The following is a 17,014-nucleotide window of genomic DNA, read 5'->3' on the forward strand; positions in this document are numbered from 1 at the left end:
GGAAAACTGGGGAGAGGGTCCACAAGATCTCTTTGCAATTCTTACAACTGCATGTGAATGTACAGTTATCTTAAAAGTTAAATTAAGGGGCACCTGGGTGGCTCAGTTTATTAAGCGTTTGACTCTTGATTTTGGCTCAGGTTATGATCTCACAGTTCTCTTCAGTTTGTGAGTTCGAGCCCCACATTGGGATCTGTGCTGAGGGTGTGGAGCCTGCTTGGGATTCTCTCCCCCTCTCTCTGCCCCTCTCCCACTCATGCTGTCTCTCTCTAAAAACAAATAAACTTTTTTTAAAAAGTTAAAAAATGTTAAAAGTATTTTTCAGTTTTATCAGGATTTGGAATCTAATATCTTTAAATTGTGAGTTTACCTTGTATATATATTTTAAGGAGTAAATCGAATTAATCTTTAAAACATCTATTTCAGTTATACTCAGTGTTCTGGAAGGAAATGTAGTATGAAGTGTGCCATTTGTTCTATCATAAAACTCATCCACTCCTTCAATTTTTTTTAATGCACACAATATGTTTGGTGTGCAGACCTGAGCAAAGCTAGGAGCCACATACGGTCCCATTTTGACGAATGCCAGTCAGCCATAGTCTCTCCACCTGGTTTCATGGCTCTCAGATTTTGTAGCAGAGAAACGCTAAAGTTTGATTTAGATTCCTTTGTGAAAGTCACTTTCAAAGCAACAATTTTTTTGGATTTTTGAAAAAATTGCTTCAGGATTTGCAGCCCAAAGAAGGTACAAAAGGTCAGACAGGCTTTTGTATGAGAAATATGACAGCCTCAAGTCAGGTGGCTCTCTGGTTTCTCCCAAAGTGTCGCTTTTCAGATCAATGGGCTTTCCAAATGATATGGAAAGTGAAGAAGCCTTTTCTTTTCTTATTTAGGGTTTTATAGACCACATCTATTATTTAACTTAAAAAAAACATGAATGAAATGTAAAGGATAGATAAATGGAGATTTTGTTTACCTCTCAATAATCCTATCGAAATTGGGTCTGTCAACAATATTCGATTGTAAGGACTCTTTTCTTTTTAAAGTTTACTTATTTATTTTGAATGAGAGAGAGTGAGCACACTTTGGGGAGGTAGAGAGAGAGGGAGAGAGAATCCCAAACAGACTCTGCACTGTCAGCTCAGAGCCCAATGTGGGGCTCAAACACACAAATCATGATCTGAGCCAAAACCAAGAATCAGGCGCTTAATAGACTGAGCCACTCAGGTGCTTCTCAATTGTAAGGATTCTTAATGTGAGGTTCCTGGAAAAATCTGGGCATCCTTGGAAATTGTGTGCTATATTTTGGGACATGTTCATTTTTCCGGAGGGAGTTGAGATTCTCTGTGACTCAGAACATATAAGAACTTCTCTGTTAATGGACGAAGGAACATGAAGTAGAAATATGGTGGGAAGAGCCTGTCCACAGCCAGATTGCTGAGCTGGCTCCCATCTGTACTGACAGCCGCTGCTCAAGGATGGACTCCTGCAGTCTCTCCCTTGAGGAGCTTTCTCCATTCTGCTTACTTCTTCTCAACTGGAAGTCTTCTCTGAACTCCCAGCAGCTGAAGGTGGGTATCACTTTCTATCATACGTTAGAGTCTAGACTCCACCTTCGTTTCCTACCTCTGTCCTGTCATGGATTCGGTCTCAGTAGGTAACCTAGAAATATTTGTTGGGTGAGGAAATAAATTGTAGATAGTTCCCATCCAACTGCCAGCTGGTCCCTATAGGTTTGGGGGCAGGAGCAGCCCTTGCAGAAATGGCCGGGAGAGCCTGGAACATAGGAATGATGGGTTCTTTTTTTATTCTACAGGCCAACAGGAAATGTGCAGTATGGGGCATTGACCGGAATTTCACATGCTTCGGGCTGACCAGTGGGGGAGGTCCAGTCAGTCCGGCAGGGACCCATTACCTGGTAGGTAGAGCCTGGCTGTAGAATTGAAAACTGTACCTTTCCTGTCCCCATTGTCTTATTTGGGAAAGACTTTTAAAAAATTCCCCCAAAGCCCTGATTTCCCATTCTCTGTAGGTAAGTCTATTCTTTGAAGGGAGGGTGGACATGGAGAGAGAGACTCAGATATTCTCTGTTCCAGTGGAATTTGCCCCAACCTCCCACAGCATTGCCTCCAGTCTCTGTCTTGCATTCTTGGCTTTTGAAGAGGGGAGACAACCCCCCTCTTATCTGGGATTGCCTGCTTAAACAAATGCAGTGTGGAGGTATTGTCCTTTGGAAACTTGGCCTGGGACACTTTACCAAGTGTCTGCAAACATTTAGACGCTCAAAAGCGCCCACTGTTAACGCAGAGTCATTGTCTCTGCTCGGGCTACTCTTGCCTGAAAGAGGTTTGAGGTGGAGGGTTGAGGTGGTGAGAGTGGACCCGAGGGAATCCCTCAGCTGGGGCTCTGGGCCAGGGAATTGTGCTGCTGTTTGTTTAAACAACCTGAGTGTAATTGGTTTGTTTGAGATGCCCAAGATATTTGGGAAAGTGGGGGAAGGGAGGCAGCTTGCTGGGGGAGAGAGTCACCAGCAGGGGCTTTGACGGGTGGCTGGCTGGGTGGTTGTCAGCCCCCTGATTGCAAAGCCAGTGGGAAGGGTGGCCCTTCCGGCTTGACCATGGGCACATCAGGACCCAGGTCAATAGGTCAGACCACGTAGTCTACAACCTATCAAAGCTAGCACTTGAGAGGTGCATAGGATACAAGGAATATGTAACTTAAAACCACCACTCTCTTTTCAACCATAAGAATCCAAGGACAGCACAAACACATAGGTATTTGTTTTCAAAACTTATTCTTATTTTATTTTTTTAATGTTTATTTATTTTTGAAGCAGAGAGACATAGAGCATGAGCTGGGGAGGGTCAGAGAGAGGAGGGAGACACAGAATCCAAAGCAGGCTCCAGGCTCTGAGCTGTCGGCACAGAGCCCGATGCGGGGCTCAAACCCACGGACCGCGAGATCATGACCTGAGCCGAAGTCGGACGCTTAACCGGCTGAGCCACCTAGGTGCCCCAGAATTATTATTTTTTTAATCCTGCAGAAAATCGTAATGACAAACCTGGTTTCATCTAAGAAGGCAGAATGCTGGTGAGGAATTCCTTAGGAGTGCTTATTACATCATTTTGTTTTGGGACACAGAGGGGCAATTAGGGAGTATTTAACAGGGCGATGGAAAAAAATAAGTCTGTTTTTTTATTGTAGAGATCATACCCCTTCCTTTGACCTGAGGAAAAGGAGAGAGTGTTAAAAAATGAGAAGAATTTGGGAATAATAGAAGGAATGTCTGCAATGCTGGGCCTGGCTGCACCACCCTGAGTGATCAGGCCTCTCACGTGAACTGGATTCTTGCAGGTGAAGGGGAGACTCCAAAACCAGGTGTGACCACTTATTGGGGATGCTTACCACAAGAAGCATTGCGGTCACAACACAGGTTATTTTATCACCACTACAACCCTGTGGCATCAACTTGCAGAAAAATGGACTGTGGTTCAGAGGGGTGAAATTAACTTGCTCAGACCATGAAGACTGAAATGGTCAAACCAGAATTTGAATTAAGTTGACAAGTCCTTCTGTTTTCAAAACCCTTCCTCTTTCCGCCGCCATACTCAAACAATGCCATTCTCCCACCCAAGGATTGAAAATATAGAATTCATCACCATGCAGGTCAACAAACAAACAACGTTCTTTTGATATGCTAATGAACACCACACATATAGGCCTTCAGCTAAATAAACAAGCATCAAGGAAAGGTTAGAAATGTTAATATCTGTAAAACCAGCTGATCTTCTGATTATCTGTGAACCAAAGTCTTGTCATCTTTTTTTTTTTTTAAGATCGCTATTGGTTTTTGAGCTTGTCCCTTATACTTCCTTAAAATGGAGTTATAATTGTTTTGTAAGAGGTTTAGTGGAGCAACACCTTACAGAGTGCAACACCCTTTCACTGTTAACATATCTCTAGAAGATGAAAATAGGTTTGCAAAGTTAAAAAAATTCATAACAGTATTTTGACGAATATGTTAAAACATTGCTTTCAGAGAAGAGAGCTCCATGTCCTGAGCAGCTTGGTTTTGTGCAGACTTTAAGGTCGGCCTACTTTTGTTGCTCTCAGTGGAGGGTAATGGGCACAGTGAACCACAGAGCAAACAGCGGTGTCCCAGACGGCACAGAACAGCCACTGCTTTTATTCTGTTTGGCAACTCCAGTCTCCTAAGCTTGGAGGGCTTCTTAAACTATGAGCCAAAGAACTTTTCAAAGTCAAACCATGACCACACTTGTTTCAGTGGAAGCTGGTAGCTTCTTCTACCACTTCAGGTCTTTGACACCGGAAGGCTGCCTGGCTTCAAACACTTTAAAATGAAAGGTCTCAGCTAAGGAAAGGGAATATTTACAATAGGAATAAAAGTAAACATGGCGAGGCTGGCAGGAGAGTGCTGGAGGGTCAGACAGTGTCTTTTTATGAATCTGTGCATTTTGTAGAGGATGTGGAGGGTGAGTCTTGGGGACATAGGAGGGGCTGACCCTGAGAGCTGCTGTAGGGTGGGCCACTGCTGGCTTTGAGCCATGCCTCAGAAATCACACCGACACTGGGAATGTGCTCCCCATTGGCCATGCTGGGGACCTGAGCTGGTGATTAGTAAGCCCACTAGTTTCTATTTCTTTCCCCCGACCCTCCGTGAAAAATGCCAGGCCGATAAATTTTAGAATAATAACTTTATTTTTTTAATACAATTTTTTAATGTTTATTTATTTTTGAGAGATAGTGACAGAGCGCAAATGGGGGGAAGAGCAAATAGAGAGGGAGACACAGAATCTGAAGCAGGCTCCAGGCTCTGAGCTGTCAGCACAGAGCCTGACGGGGGCCTCAAACTCAGGAACCGTGAAATCATGACCTGAGTGGAAGCCAGCCACTTAACTGCCTGAGCCACCCACGTGCCTCTAGAATAATAATTTTATTTTGCATCCTGCTATTCTCACTAAAGTATACATGGATTCTTAAAGCTTAGACATTTTTTTCTTAGTTTAGATGGAGGTTCCTTCTGTACTCTTAAAAATTGCTACCTCCTCTTCAATCCCCATCCTGATCCCCAAATTCTAAACTCCAAACACTCAAAAGGTTTCAAATTGTTGGTTTTAATGATGGCTATTTACAATTGACTAATATGTTGGTAATGGGCGTTCTTTCCTGTAGGTTTGTTTAGAAGTGAAAACAATGTGGCTAGTCATAAAAGTTTCTATTTAGGTTGGATAGTTCACTTGTTCACAGAAGGGATGCTCGTTCAGCAGAGAATTAGATTTAGCATGACATGTTTCATGGCTAAAGCCTGACTGGAGACTAATGGCTACAGCTCTGGAAGAATAATCACCATTTTGATAGATTCAAATTCTGTTGCATGCAATAATCACAGGTTAGTGTAAGTGAGACACTGCCTGTTTCACAGTTATCAAAAAATAATGCTGGTATGTAAAAATATACTGAATCAAGATGACTTGGATACCTGGCTGGAGCAACCGGGCAGATGGTGGAATTTGGTTCCCAGGAAAGGCCCTGGGACAAGTTCACTTGTCACATGTTTATTCCCTGTTTTGATCATTTCCAAAATGTCATTCTGTCATTTATGAGCATTTCCGAAATGATCAAGACAGGAAACGGGGAGAACAGTTTGCGGTGTGCTTTAGAGTACATGCTCTGCGGCGCCTGCGGGGCTCAGACGGTTAAGCTCCTGACTCCTGCTCAGGTCACGATCTCATGGTTCATGACTCTGAGCCCCACATTGGGCTCTGCTCTCGGCGCAGAGCCCACTTTGGATTCTCTGTCTCTCTCTGCCCCTCCCCCGCTTGCGCGTGTGCTTTCTTTCTCGAAAATAAACAAACATAAAAAGAAGTGCATGCTCTGGACTCAAATTTCCTGGGTTGCAATTCCACTTTTACCACTTACTACCCGTGTGATGTTGGGCAAGTGGGGGCTTATCTTTCTATATTTCAGTATCTTAATCTATAAAACAGGTACAATTATAGAATTCAGTGAGATCACATATCTAAACTCAAGAAAGCCATTTTTATTAGTGGTAATGGTCATGTACCAGTATTTCTATTAGCAGTAATATTTCTCCTTGGGAATAGCACAGGGGACAGTTCAAAGAGGTAATGGTAGGTGTGTCCTGATGGGCCAACACAGCGTAATGGACATGTCAGTACAAGTTCCTAAATGTTGCCTGTGGCTACGAAAAAAAAGGAAGCAAGAAAGCTTTGATTGTGGCATCTTGGGGGAAAATCGTGGGCTGGGCTTGAGGGAAAGTGGGGGTGGAATCCTGGAATGGAGAGCCTTAATGTCTTCATTTGTAAAACGGGGATTAAAAATACCTAAATGACAGGGCTGTTGTGATGATAAGTAGGGTAATTATGCAAACGTGTCCCACTTGGATGGATATGCAGGAAATGTTTGTTTTCTAAACAGAATCTGACTTCTTACTGAATAATGTATCATTGAAAAAGCACAGTCCTCTGAACCTGGAAACTAGGAGCAGTCTTTGAAATCCGCCCAGAAGGAGTAGGATGGAGCCCTTGCAGGTCACTCCCAGTGAGGCCACAGAACTTTCACCCAAGTGGCCTTTGGTCCTTGTACTTAAGGACCAGGAGCCCCAGGCTCACTCACGTCCTTTCTAGCCTGGCCATGTTTTAGGCTCATTGTTCTGAGAGACCTTGTGCTATTTGTTCACCTAATCTGTTAGCAAAAAGGACAAACAGAATTTCCTTTAGCTGGACCCCTGACTCATGTTTCACAAAGAAATGTCCAGCCCAAAGGGGCCATTCCTTATGCCTATTGTGTTTCTCTATGACCCTTCTGGAAGGCCCTGGGCAGAGAGCAATGGCCAGGTGCCTGGGAAGAGATGCTGGTGTCTCTGCCTCTTCAGACCTGTTTGGACTTGGTTTCTTCCCCTCTTATTCTAGGCAGGGTCTGAGGGAGGCCTTGGGACAGACTTGTCACTGAAGAGCTTGTCGCCTCCTACAGAAGTCCTAGACTATTCTATCCCCTCTCCCCACCCTACCCCTTGGGGATATACTGGACATGGGGCCATTGACCAAGTGTGCCTTTGACCAGCCTTGGGACCTGGATGTGAGTCATCAAGTTGAAAATGACCAGTGTTTCAGAGTCTGGCAGGTGCCCAGCTGCCTATGACCCCACTCCTTTGTGCCGTTAACGTCCCCTTCACCTAGTTCTTTTATGTGTTATGATTATCATTAAAAAAATTTTTTTTAATGTTTTATTTATTTCTAGGAGAGAGAGAGAGACAGCGTGAGCAGGGGAGGGTCAGAGAGAGAGGGAGACACAGAATCCGAAACAGGCTCCAGGATCTGAGCTGGCAGTCAGCACAGAGCCTGACGCGGGGCCCGAACCCACGAACCGTGAGATCATGACCTAAGCGAAAGTCGGACACTTAACTGACTAAGCCACCCAGGCGCCCCATGATTATCATTTTAAACTAGGGCTTGCAGAAAGAATACTATGAAAAACAAATAGTATGCCCAAATTACAGATCAAAGCACTTAAGGCTCAAACAGGTGTGATTGTTCCCGTATTTTTTTTACCTGTTAAATGATGAAACCTGGGGTCCAAAGTCACTTTTCCTGACTGCAGATATCCTATTTACTACTTATTTCTTGGCCTGCTACCTCTCCGACGTCATGTCCCTCCTGTGTAACAACCACACTCTGGCCTGGCTTGCAAAGACCCCAAGGTAATCAGTGCACCCTTTGGTGGGGAGCCCACTCAGATTTCTCTATTCAGTCTCCTGGGCAGGGGTCCCACTCCCCCAACTCCTCTCCTTCCTGAGAGTGCCCTGGATTCACTCCCCTGTTCCCTGGGCCTCTGTCCAGAATGCCATTACCTCCAAATCCCATCCTTCCTTTGCGGCTGGCAAAGTGTGGCCTGGCCACCGTGCCTTGCTGTCACTTCCAGGAACTGCTGCTCTGGGCTCCTATGGCATCCAGTCTCCGCTGACAGGAGTACTGCCTGTGGGTAATCTTTTGTGTATTTGCTGCTTTGTCCTCTGCATTTTCTGTTTAATTTGTAGCTCCCCATTCTTCCCCCCCACTACACTCACATATTCCAACTAAATTATAGGACCTCTGAAAGGCATCCACTTTGGACCAGCTTATGGGTGTTGCACAGGGTTTTTCCCCTTGGGGAAGCAAAGGCCCCTTTCTTGCTGACTTAACAACATCCTGTTCCTACTTTGTGAGAAGGCAGTGACTCACCATGAATGATCCCTATTATTCACACTCTTATTCTCATAATTCAAATTAATTATGAAATGCCAGTCTCAGCGAGGTTCTCTATGGGACTGCATTGCTAGAGGAAAAGAAGGTGTTAGACCCAAGGAAGTTTAATCAGTAACATAAGCAAAGTGTGGATTCTCAAGGAAAAGCTTCTGGAAAGGCTTCCATGAAGCCTACTCATAATGAAAGGAACAGGCTTCTAGTATAACAAGTCTCCATACATTCCTACTCACACCTACAGATTTAATTTTTATTAAGCGCTGACAACGTGCCTGACTGAAAGCTTTCTTCTGGCATTATGAGTGTTCATGTTATTGAAATGAGATGGACAATTAAATATCTTCAATATTGGGGCACCTGGGTGGCTCAGTTGGTTAAGTGACCGACTTTGGCTCAGGACATGATCTCACAGTTTGTGAGTTTGAGCCCCATATCAGGCTCTGTGCTGACAGCTCAGAGCCTGGAGCCTGCTTCGGATTCTGTGTGTCCCTCTCTGTCTGCACCTCCCCTGCTTGTGCTCTGTCTCTTTCTCTCTCCCTCAAAAATAAACATTAAATTTTTTTAAAAAAATATTCAATATCATTATACATACACATATACACACACTTCTATGTGTGTATATTTTCCTTCTTTCTTTCTTTCTTTCTTTCTTTCTTTCTTTCTTTCTTTCTTTCTTTCTTTCTTTCTTTCCCTTTTGGAATCAGAAAGATCTGGGTAGTTTCAGATCCCTCCCTTACTACTCACTTGCTCTGGGACCTTGGGTCTGTCTGTCTCTTAACGTTTCTTAGCTCATTTCTCATCTGTAAGATGTATCACATGACTTCTTGAAGGGATGTCTAGAAGCATAATCAAGATAGTGTGTGGTCAGGGCCCAGCAGGGCCCTGCAGCATCCCCGGGAGCTTGTAGAAATGCAGAATCTCAGGCCCCAACCCACAGCCATGAATTAGATCTGCATTTGACAAGATTTCCTGATAATGCACGGGCATGTTAACTTTCAGGAGTCCTGTTCTCAAAGAAGGAAGAATCGCTGTATGGATCTATTTGGGGAGGATAATAGCAGCATTTGCATGATTTCTTGATTTGTAGGGTTCTTTGCAGTGTTTTTGAAGTGACTCCGTCTCAGAGTGGTATTGCTGGTTGGAACTGGGTCCTGATAACATTCAGAGAAATAGCCTTTAGGATTTGGTGGCAGGTGGAATGCGGCAGTTCTGGGAGTGGGGAAGGACAGGCGAGGAGTGTTAGGTCCTGGACTCTTGGAAAAAAGGTGAGGAACCTGAGGTGGAGGAGCAGTTTTCTCGAGGCTTTGGGAACAAAGGGAGGAGAGACACAAGCAACAATGAGTCCATGTACACAGAATTTGCTAGAACAGTAACTTTTATAAAAGTCACAACAGCTCTACGAGTTAGATTTGCCAATATAATATATTCACATATACAGCAGAAGGGAATAAAGCAAAATTATGCTCAGTTTAGAAAACAGATGTTGGAGCTGGAAGGGGTCATTTTAGGGATCATCATTGTTCTGATTCTTTTTGTTCCTGAAGCCCAGCTAGTTTCAGGACTTCTCAATATGTGCCACCTCAGCATGATCTAGGTTAAATGATCTCAGCACGTATTTTCTTCCGGCCTGTGAAATGGGGAAATAAAAGTACTTGAGTTTATAGATTGTTATGAGGATTCAATGAATTTATGCATGGAAAGTGTCCAAGGCAGGCCTCATCCTAATTCAGTAATGATCCACACTTTTATCACAGCTGATGACCCACAGGAGGTAGAGAGGGGAAGGTCATTATTAATACTGCTACTATCAGTAAATATTAAAATGGTAAATTTGAGATTCAAGACATTGGATTAATTTCTTGTTGATACCAATCTAGATAATGGTAATAATAACGACAATAAAATCAACAATAATCACCACCACAATATTGATGATGTCATAAATACTGGCTATAGGTACCATTAATTGGGTTCTTGTTATGTATCAAACATATTAAGTCATTATCTCATATGGATTATCTCATTGATTTTTAATTTTTAACTCTTAAAAAAATTTTTTTTACTGTTTATTTTATTTTTGAGACGGAGACAGAGCTTGAGCGGGGGAGGGGCAGAGAGAAAGAGAATCACGGAATCCAAAGCAGGCTCCAGGCTCAGCACAGAGCCCAACATGGGGCTCGAACCCACAGACCGCGAGGTCATGACCTGAGCCGAAGTCAGCTGCCCAACCAACTGAGCCACCCAGGCGCCCCCTCACTGACTTTTTAAACATATATGATGAGCACAGCACTACCCCCAGTTTGTAGATGAAGAAACTGAGGCCTAGGGAGATTAGGAACTGGCAAAAAGCCTGGAGCTTATAAATGGAGCTGAAATTTGAACACGAAACTACTGGCTCCCTGAATTTTTCCCTTAACCACTGTATTACCCACTATGCTGAAAAACCAAAGCACGAAGAAATCTTCTTTCCATTTGGTGTCAACATATGTGTGGTTTGTTTTCTGGCCTGAATCTCTGATATACTGGGTTCCTCCGATCCCTGAACATAGAACATTCCTATGAAAGCTTTTGTCAGCCAAAATGACAGAAAGTGAAGAAGCAATTACCAGTAATTTATATGGGAAAAATTGGGGGTGTTCCTATATCCAAAAAGTAACCTCTCTTAGGCTTTTCTGATACCTTCAGACAAATCTTGCTAACAGAGACACAAAATAAAAGGAGATAAAGCACAGGTGCTCACAGACACAGTTCAAAGACACGGCAGCCTGATGCTGAGATGCTGAGTGTCATTTGGGAGAGGACTGGAGGGGCTGCTCTTGCTGCTGCTCAAGGCTTGGGCTGTACGCTGCCTGATGATGGCTTCCCACAAAATAAACCCTGAAGGCTATCTTCGCTTTTGCCTTTTTTCGTAGAAGTGAAAATCCTCTCGATTCCTTTTGGTTAGCAGAAACAAGTACTAATTTAGCTCCTTCTTAAAAGCAAAGTGACATAACATGAGCTTTCCAAAAACAATCCAAAAACAAGGGGATACCTGAATTTTAAGGAAAACATCTAAAGAAAGCATTGCTGTGGGATGAGGAAGCGAATAGTTTGAAGACCGAAGAAATGAAATAAGAGAGGAACACCTGCTAATGCACTGTGTGCCAGGCCAGGGCAGTGACATGTGTGAACTCACTAATGCACATGGATCTTTGTGGATGTGAACTAGGTGTGCACAAGGGCACAACTAAGGCTCAGAGAGCTTCATTCTCTCATCCAACAAGTTTGTAAGTGAAGGAGCTGGGATTTCAGCTTGAGACCAAAGCCCAAGCCAGCTCAGAAAAGACCTGGATTCAGGATGTTTATTTGTACCTCAACGAAATTAGACCCCTCCCCATCTCCCAAAGTCACTAAAATCTGGTTCCATTTCCAAATCCCTCCATTGTGTTTTCAGTTTGGAAAAAAGTCCCCTAAGATTGTCTGAAATCCAGGAGTTCTTGGGTGGCTCAGTTGGTTAAATCCGAACGGCTCAGGTCATGATCTGGAGGTTCATGGGTTCAAGCCCCACAAAGGGCTCTGTGCTGACAGCTCAGAGCCTAGAAGTTGTTTTGGATTCTGTGTCTCCCTCTCTGTCTGATCCTCCCCCACTCATGCTCTGTCTCCCCCCTCTCTCTCAAAAATAAATAAACATTAAAAAAAAGAACTTGTTAAAAACAAAAAAAGGTCTGAAGTTCCATCCTAGAAGGGCACTAGAGCTCCTTTCTAGAAGTATTTTATTTTTGACTTCTGGTTCACCACTTTCCAATCAGAATTTCAAGTAGCTGACAAATACACAACTGAGCTGTAAGATTGTTGAGGTAGGAAAAAGAAGTTTAGGCTAGGAACAAGGTTAGTTACTAAAATATATGCCAAAGAGCCCTGAATCGGGTGAGGTGGGCTATAAAGCATCTTTAATTGAACTGGATTATTTATTACTCCCAGAAAGGCTAAAGGCAGAAAAGTCCAAATAACTTTTGGTAGGATCCATCACAAATCCACCAGTCATGTGAATTACTATGGGAAATGTGAGGGGGAATATTTTAAGCCATATTCTGGCCTTAAAGCTAAGGTCTAGGGTGGGTGTCAGGCCCTTCCTAGTAGGGCTCAAGACTGGAAGATGGTTTGGCTGGAGAGCCGTAGGTTCAAGTTCTGTAGCCATTCTCAAATTCTTATTTCCTTTTCTCCTTGATACCAGTTGTATGTGATGCTTCACGAAAGCACCTTTTCTTTGTAATGTGCTCTCTCCAGTGACCTTGCACCTTATCCCACTGGAGGCGGATGCAAAATTCTTAGGATGTACAATGTCTTTATCTCCAAAGAGATGGAACTCCCAAGCTCTGGGCACAGGGGCCTGCCCAAGAGAGTTTCTTTCATTTATGGCTATCAGAAAAATAGGGCAGGAATTAACCTACATCACCTAGACCCCACCTTATGTCAACAGCCCTCACAAACAGAGGGGCCCAGCAGCAGCCTTTTACACTGCCTGGTACTGTACACTGGAACCAGTTCGCACACTCAACAGAAAGAAAAACAAGTGCCGGCTCTGTTCCGATGGCAGGCTGATAAGGTCTGCCCCTTGAGTCAGGGCGCCATTGTTCTCTCCCTCTGCACCTTCCCTTGTCCATTCCAAGCAGCTCTGATAAGTCTGTGCACAGGGCAGGCTTGTGTTTGAGTTGAGGTTGTCAAACCCATTACTCAAAGGGAGGACGTGGACTTTCTTTGGAAGGGCTAACTCTGGTTCTAAGGAGTAGGAGAGAATAAAGATGATTTATGATTAACTAAGTGGCTACACTGTTGAGTTTAGTCTCACTGATTGCTGTTTGAGTCATGGCTTCTTTGTGCAGTTGGTGTGTCTCCATAGAAGTGTGAGCTGAGAGTGGCCACAGAGAAAGTCAGGCAAGAAATTAATGTGTCATGGGTATTAGGGTCACCCTGTGTGTTGTCACCAGTAAAAGGGAGAGGGGCTCTTTGACAAATACATTAAACAGGGGCACCTGGGTGACTGAGTCAGTTAAGCATCGGACTTCAGCTCAGGTCATGATCTCACAGGTTCGTGGGTTCGAGCCCTGCATCGGGCTCTGTGCTGACAGCTCAGAGCCTAGAGCCTGTTTCAGATTCTGTGTCTCCTTCTTTCTCTGCCCCTCCCCTGTTCACACTCTGTCTCACTCTGTCTCTCAAAAATAAATAAATGTAAAAAAGGTTTTGAAAAAATAAAAGAAACACATTAAACATATATAATACCTGAATGGGTATAACGAGGTTAGAGCCTGCGGGTGTTACTGGAGATGTAGGGAAAGTTACTTGTAAAGGAGCTTGAGTGAGAATAATATGCTACATAATGCTCTCCACAATAAAAACTTGGGGATCCTTTATGAACTTTCACTAGGAATGAAGAAGAAACAAAAAAATAGTGTTTTTCTTGATACCAGCTTGTATTAGGCATAAACGGTGGGAAGAGGCAGAGTTGTGGTGGTTGGCTGTGTGAGTTCCAAGTGCCCTGGGGCTAGTACATTTTTTTTTTTTCTATTTTGGCTTCGTGGAGGATATTAAAGTCTAAAGAGTTAGTTTTCTTCCAGAGTTAGCCTGAGAATAAAACATGTGAACACGTTAAAAAAGTCAAAGTATTACACAAAAAGAAGTTGGTATTGTTATTTCATTTGGTGCTCACTGCACAGCTTTACGCGCACGAGACACTAGATGCGGCTCTCTTCATTTTTAATTTAAGTGAATTAAGGCCCAAGAAAGTTAGGGTGCCCATTCAAAGTCATACAGCTGGTAAGGAACTCAGTAGGAAACAGGACCTAGATCTTGAGAAGCACGGTTCCCAACATCTTTCCTGATGGAAGGGTCAGCCTAGCTGACATGCCACTAATGTAGAATTTAGGAGGAAATGTAAAAAAGATATGAATGTTACCAATTAAAAAACTAACTAGGCCTTTTTTTTTTTCGAATTGAAAAACCCTGACATGGAAATATCCTATATATGAGAACAACCACCTTTTTTTTTCTTACTGGAATCCCCCAGAACAAGAAGTATTCCCTGAATGGGTGTGTTCTGCTGCTGCACATGGTGTGTATGTGTGTTGTGTGTGTGTGTGTGTGTGTGTGTAATTATCCCCCAAGTTCCAAGTTGTAAGATGGAAGTGTTTTGCCTCGAAAACACTTTTACAAGTTAATTTCCCAGGGTAGCCTTTGTAATTTTACTTCAAGTATAACCTATAGTTAAAACATCATCATTTGCCAAAGTCATTTCCAATATTATATTTTTCACTGCAAATGAACATATGATATTGAGGAACTTTATTAAATAAGTTTTATGACCTAGTGCAAGGGCCTAATTTCCATTTGCAACACTATTTCTATTACAAGAAGTGTTATAGATTCCAAAAAAAAAAACTTAAAACATTTTAAGAACACTAGCCAATTGTTGACAGAAGTCTGAACTGCTGTCTGTACTGACTGTACTGCTGTCTCTGAAGACTAACATTCCTTATTACACATTTTTCTGGAACCTGAGGGGTGCTATCAAGTTGAAGAATGCTAAAACTTATGCTAAAAGATGGGCAACGGGAAAACACATCAAATGGAAAAACAAATGGAAGATTCTAAACTTTCTGAAGTCTTATTCCTGATTATTCTAAATTAGTCTCTTGTTTTCCTTGCTCTTGGCTTCCTCACTTCTAATCTGCCAGCGCTTTGGACAATAGCTCCAAGCCCTCTTTGGTCTGTTGTTTTGTATCTCTAAAAGCAAGGAGAAGAAGACGTCTGTGCTTTGGAAATCCTAAGAGTTCTAGGGCTCAGAAGCCATCTCGTCAGGGCAGGACTTCTCATTTCTCAGTCTCAACCATGTGTCCCCTTCCTCTGTGTGGACTCTCTCAGTTCCTCCAACAGGAATGCATTAAGATGACACTCCCAAAATATTAACCGATGGAGGTTTGTCTGTATTTTTGAATCCTATCAACATTGTTGTTTTCTCATATTCTGCTGTGTAGACTGAATTTCCAAACTAGGAATCAAATTTATGTAGTTATTCACATCTGACTTGAACAAATAAATAAAGGTTTGAGTTATTGCTCAGCCAGCTAACTTTAGACCTGGATCCATCTTCCCATCGTAATTTTCCCCTCTGCTTTCTTTGTTAGCCCCTCCCCCATTGTGATGGCTGTCTTCCTTTTATTGTTGCAAACATTTTTACTCTTGCTTGTGGGCCAAGAGCCTATTAATTAGAAGCCAGTCTAGAGGCCCCAATGGGAGCTTGTTTGGAATCAGCTCATGAGGCTTTCTCACTCTAGTTGATTCATTACATGGCCAGGGGCCAAGGGTTCAGTTTTGTTGCAGCCTTTCCATGAAGGAGCCCAAGCCTGGGACTGGGGAGCACCACTGTTTTTTTGGCTCTGCTGAGCCCCAAATGTGTTTGTAAATCTTTTGAGCTCTGTTAAGTAGCTCTGCTCACTAGATAAGTACAGACCTGGAGATCTGCCATTCTCAAAAACCAATTCTAATATGAGTGTATCCATTTATAAAATGGTTATTAATATTTCCTAATGAGGCATTTTCCAATTGAACCACTTTGGGGGGCCTATGCTTGCACAGATAACTTCACTCTTTTTGCAAGTCTGGCATTTCAGGGATTCTCCAATCCAACTTCGACTTAGTTCTTCCTATTTTCATGCAACTATATTTTGTTCTGGCTGAAAGGACTTCACATTATTTCTTTTTTTTTTCCTCTCTTTGTTCTTTTTTTTTATTTTACAAATAGTTTATCGTCAAATTGGTTTCCATATAACTCCAGTGCTCATCCCCACACGTGCCCTCCTCCATGCCCATCTTCCCCCTCCCCCCCACATCCATCAGTCCTCAGTTTGTTTCTCAGCATTCAAGAGTCTCTCATGGTTTGCCTCTTTCCCTTTCCCCCACCATTTCCCCCCTTCTTCCCCTCCCCCCATGGTCCTCAGTTAAGTTCCTCCTAATCCTCCTATACGTGCAAACAACTTCACATTATTTCTTGAGATTGCTCTCCTTTCTGACTCAAAATCTTGGCTCTGCAATCTGGACCTTCTACCATGCTGTCCAGTAAACGCCTCCTAGAGCCACAGCCTGTTGGGGATGGAAGGAATCTGGAGGATCAGAAAAGGATGAAGGAGGTCAGGTGGAAACTCCAGGACAGGTAGGTTGCCCTTTTCAATCTCTCCCTGCCCTTTGAGGGATTTTTTGAAGAAGAAGAAGAAGAGAGGGAGAGAGGGTGCAAGTAGGCGAGGGGCAGGGAGAGAGAGAGAGACAGAGAGACAGTGAGAAGCAGGGCTTGTGTTCACCCAAAGTGGGGCTCGTGCTTACCCCATACAGGACTCCAACTCACCAACCAGGAGATCATGACTTGAGCAGAAGTTAGATGCATAACTGACTGAGCCAACCAGGTGCCCTCTTTGAGGGATTTTGTTAGGACAACATAACAAACTGCTTTGAGATGTACTATTACAAGTGGCCCAATTTTCTTCTTTTGTGTACATGTCTTATCCCCTCCTCCCCCATTATGCTATGAGTCAAGACAGTCTATGCTTATGTTTTAAAACAATGACTTCTAAAAGAAAAATATTTCCTCTCTAGAGAAGCCAGATCTTTAAAGTATGAATGAAGCAAATGTGGTATTTATAAAACCCTTGGGGATGAAGGGTGAAAGGGCTTTTAAGCAAACCCTCAATAATGGGAAAAAAAAA

General features: G+C 43.2%; 1 long non-coding RNA gene across 1 annotated transcript; it reads left to right on the forward strand.

Annotated features, from left to right (window-relative positions):
* Nucleotides 1–1,507: 1,507 nt before the first annotated feature.
* On the forward strand, nt 1,508–3,556 carry LOC144243056 (uncharacterized). The gene is made up of 3 exons (XR_013338528.1): nt 1,508–1,571; nt 1,817–1,918; nt 3,205–3,556. It is a non-coding gene; the product is annotated as an uncharacterized LOC144243056 (long non-coding RNA).
* The last annotated feature ends 13,458 nt before the right edge of the window (nt 3,557–17,014 follow it).

The sequence above is a fragment of the Crocuta crocuta genome, unplaced genomic scaffold, assembly GCF_008692635.1.
Source record: "Crocuta crocuta isolate KB4526 unplaced genomic scaffold, BGI_CrCroc_1.0 scaffold26, whole genome shotgun sequence".
Lineage (NCBI taxonomy): Eukaryota > Metazoa > Chordata > Mammalia > Carnivora > Hyaenidae > Crocuta > Crocuta crocuta.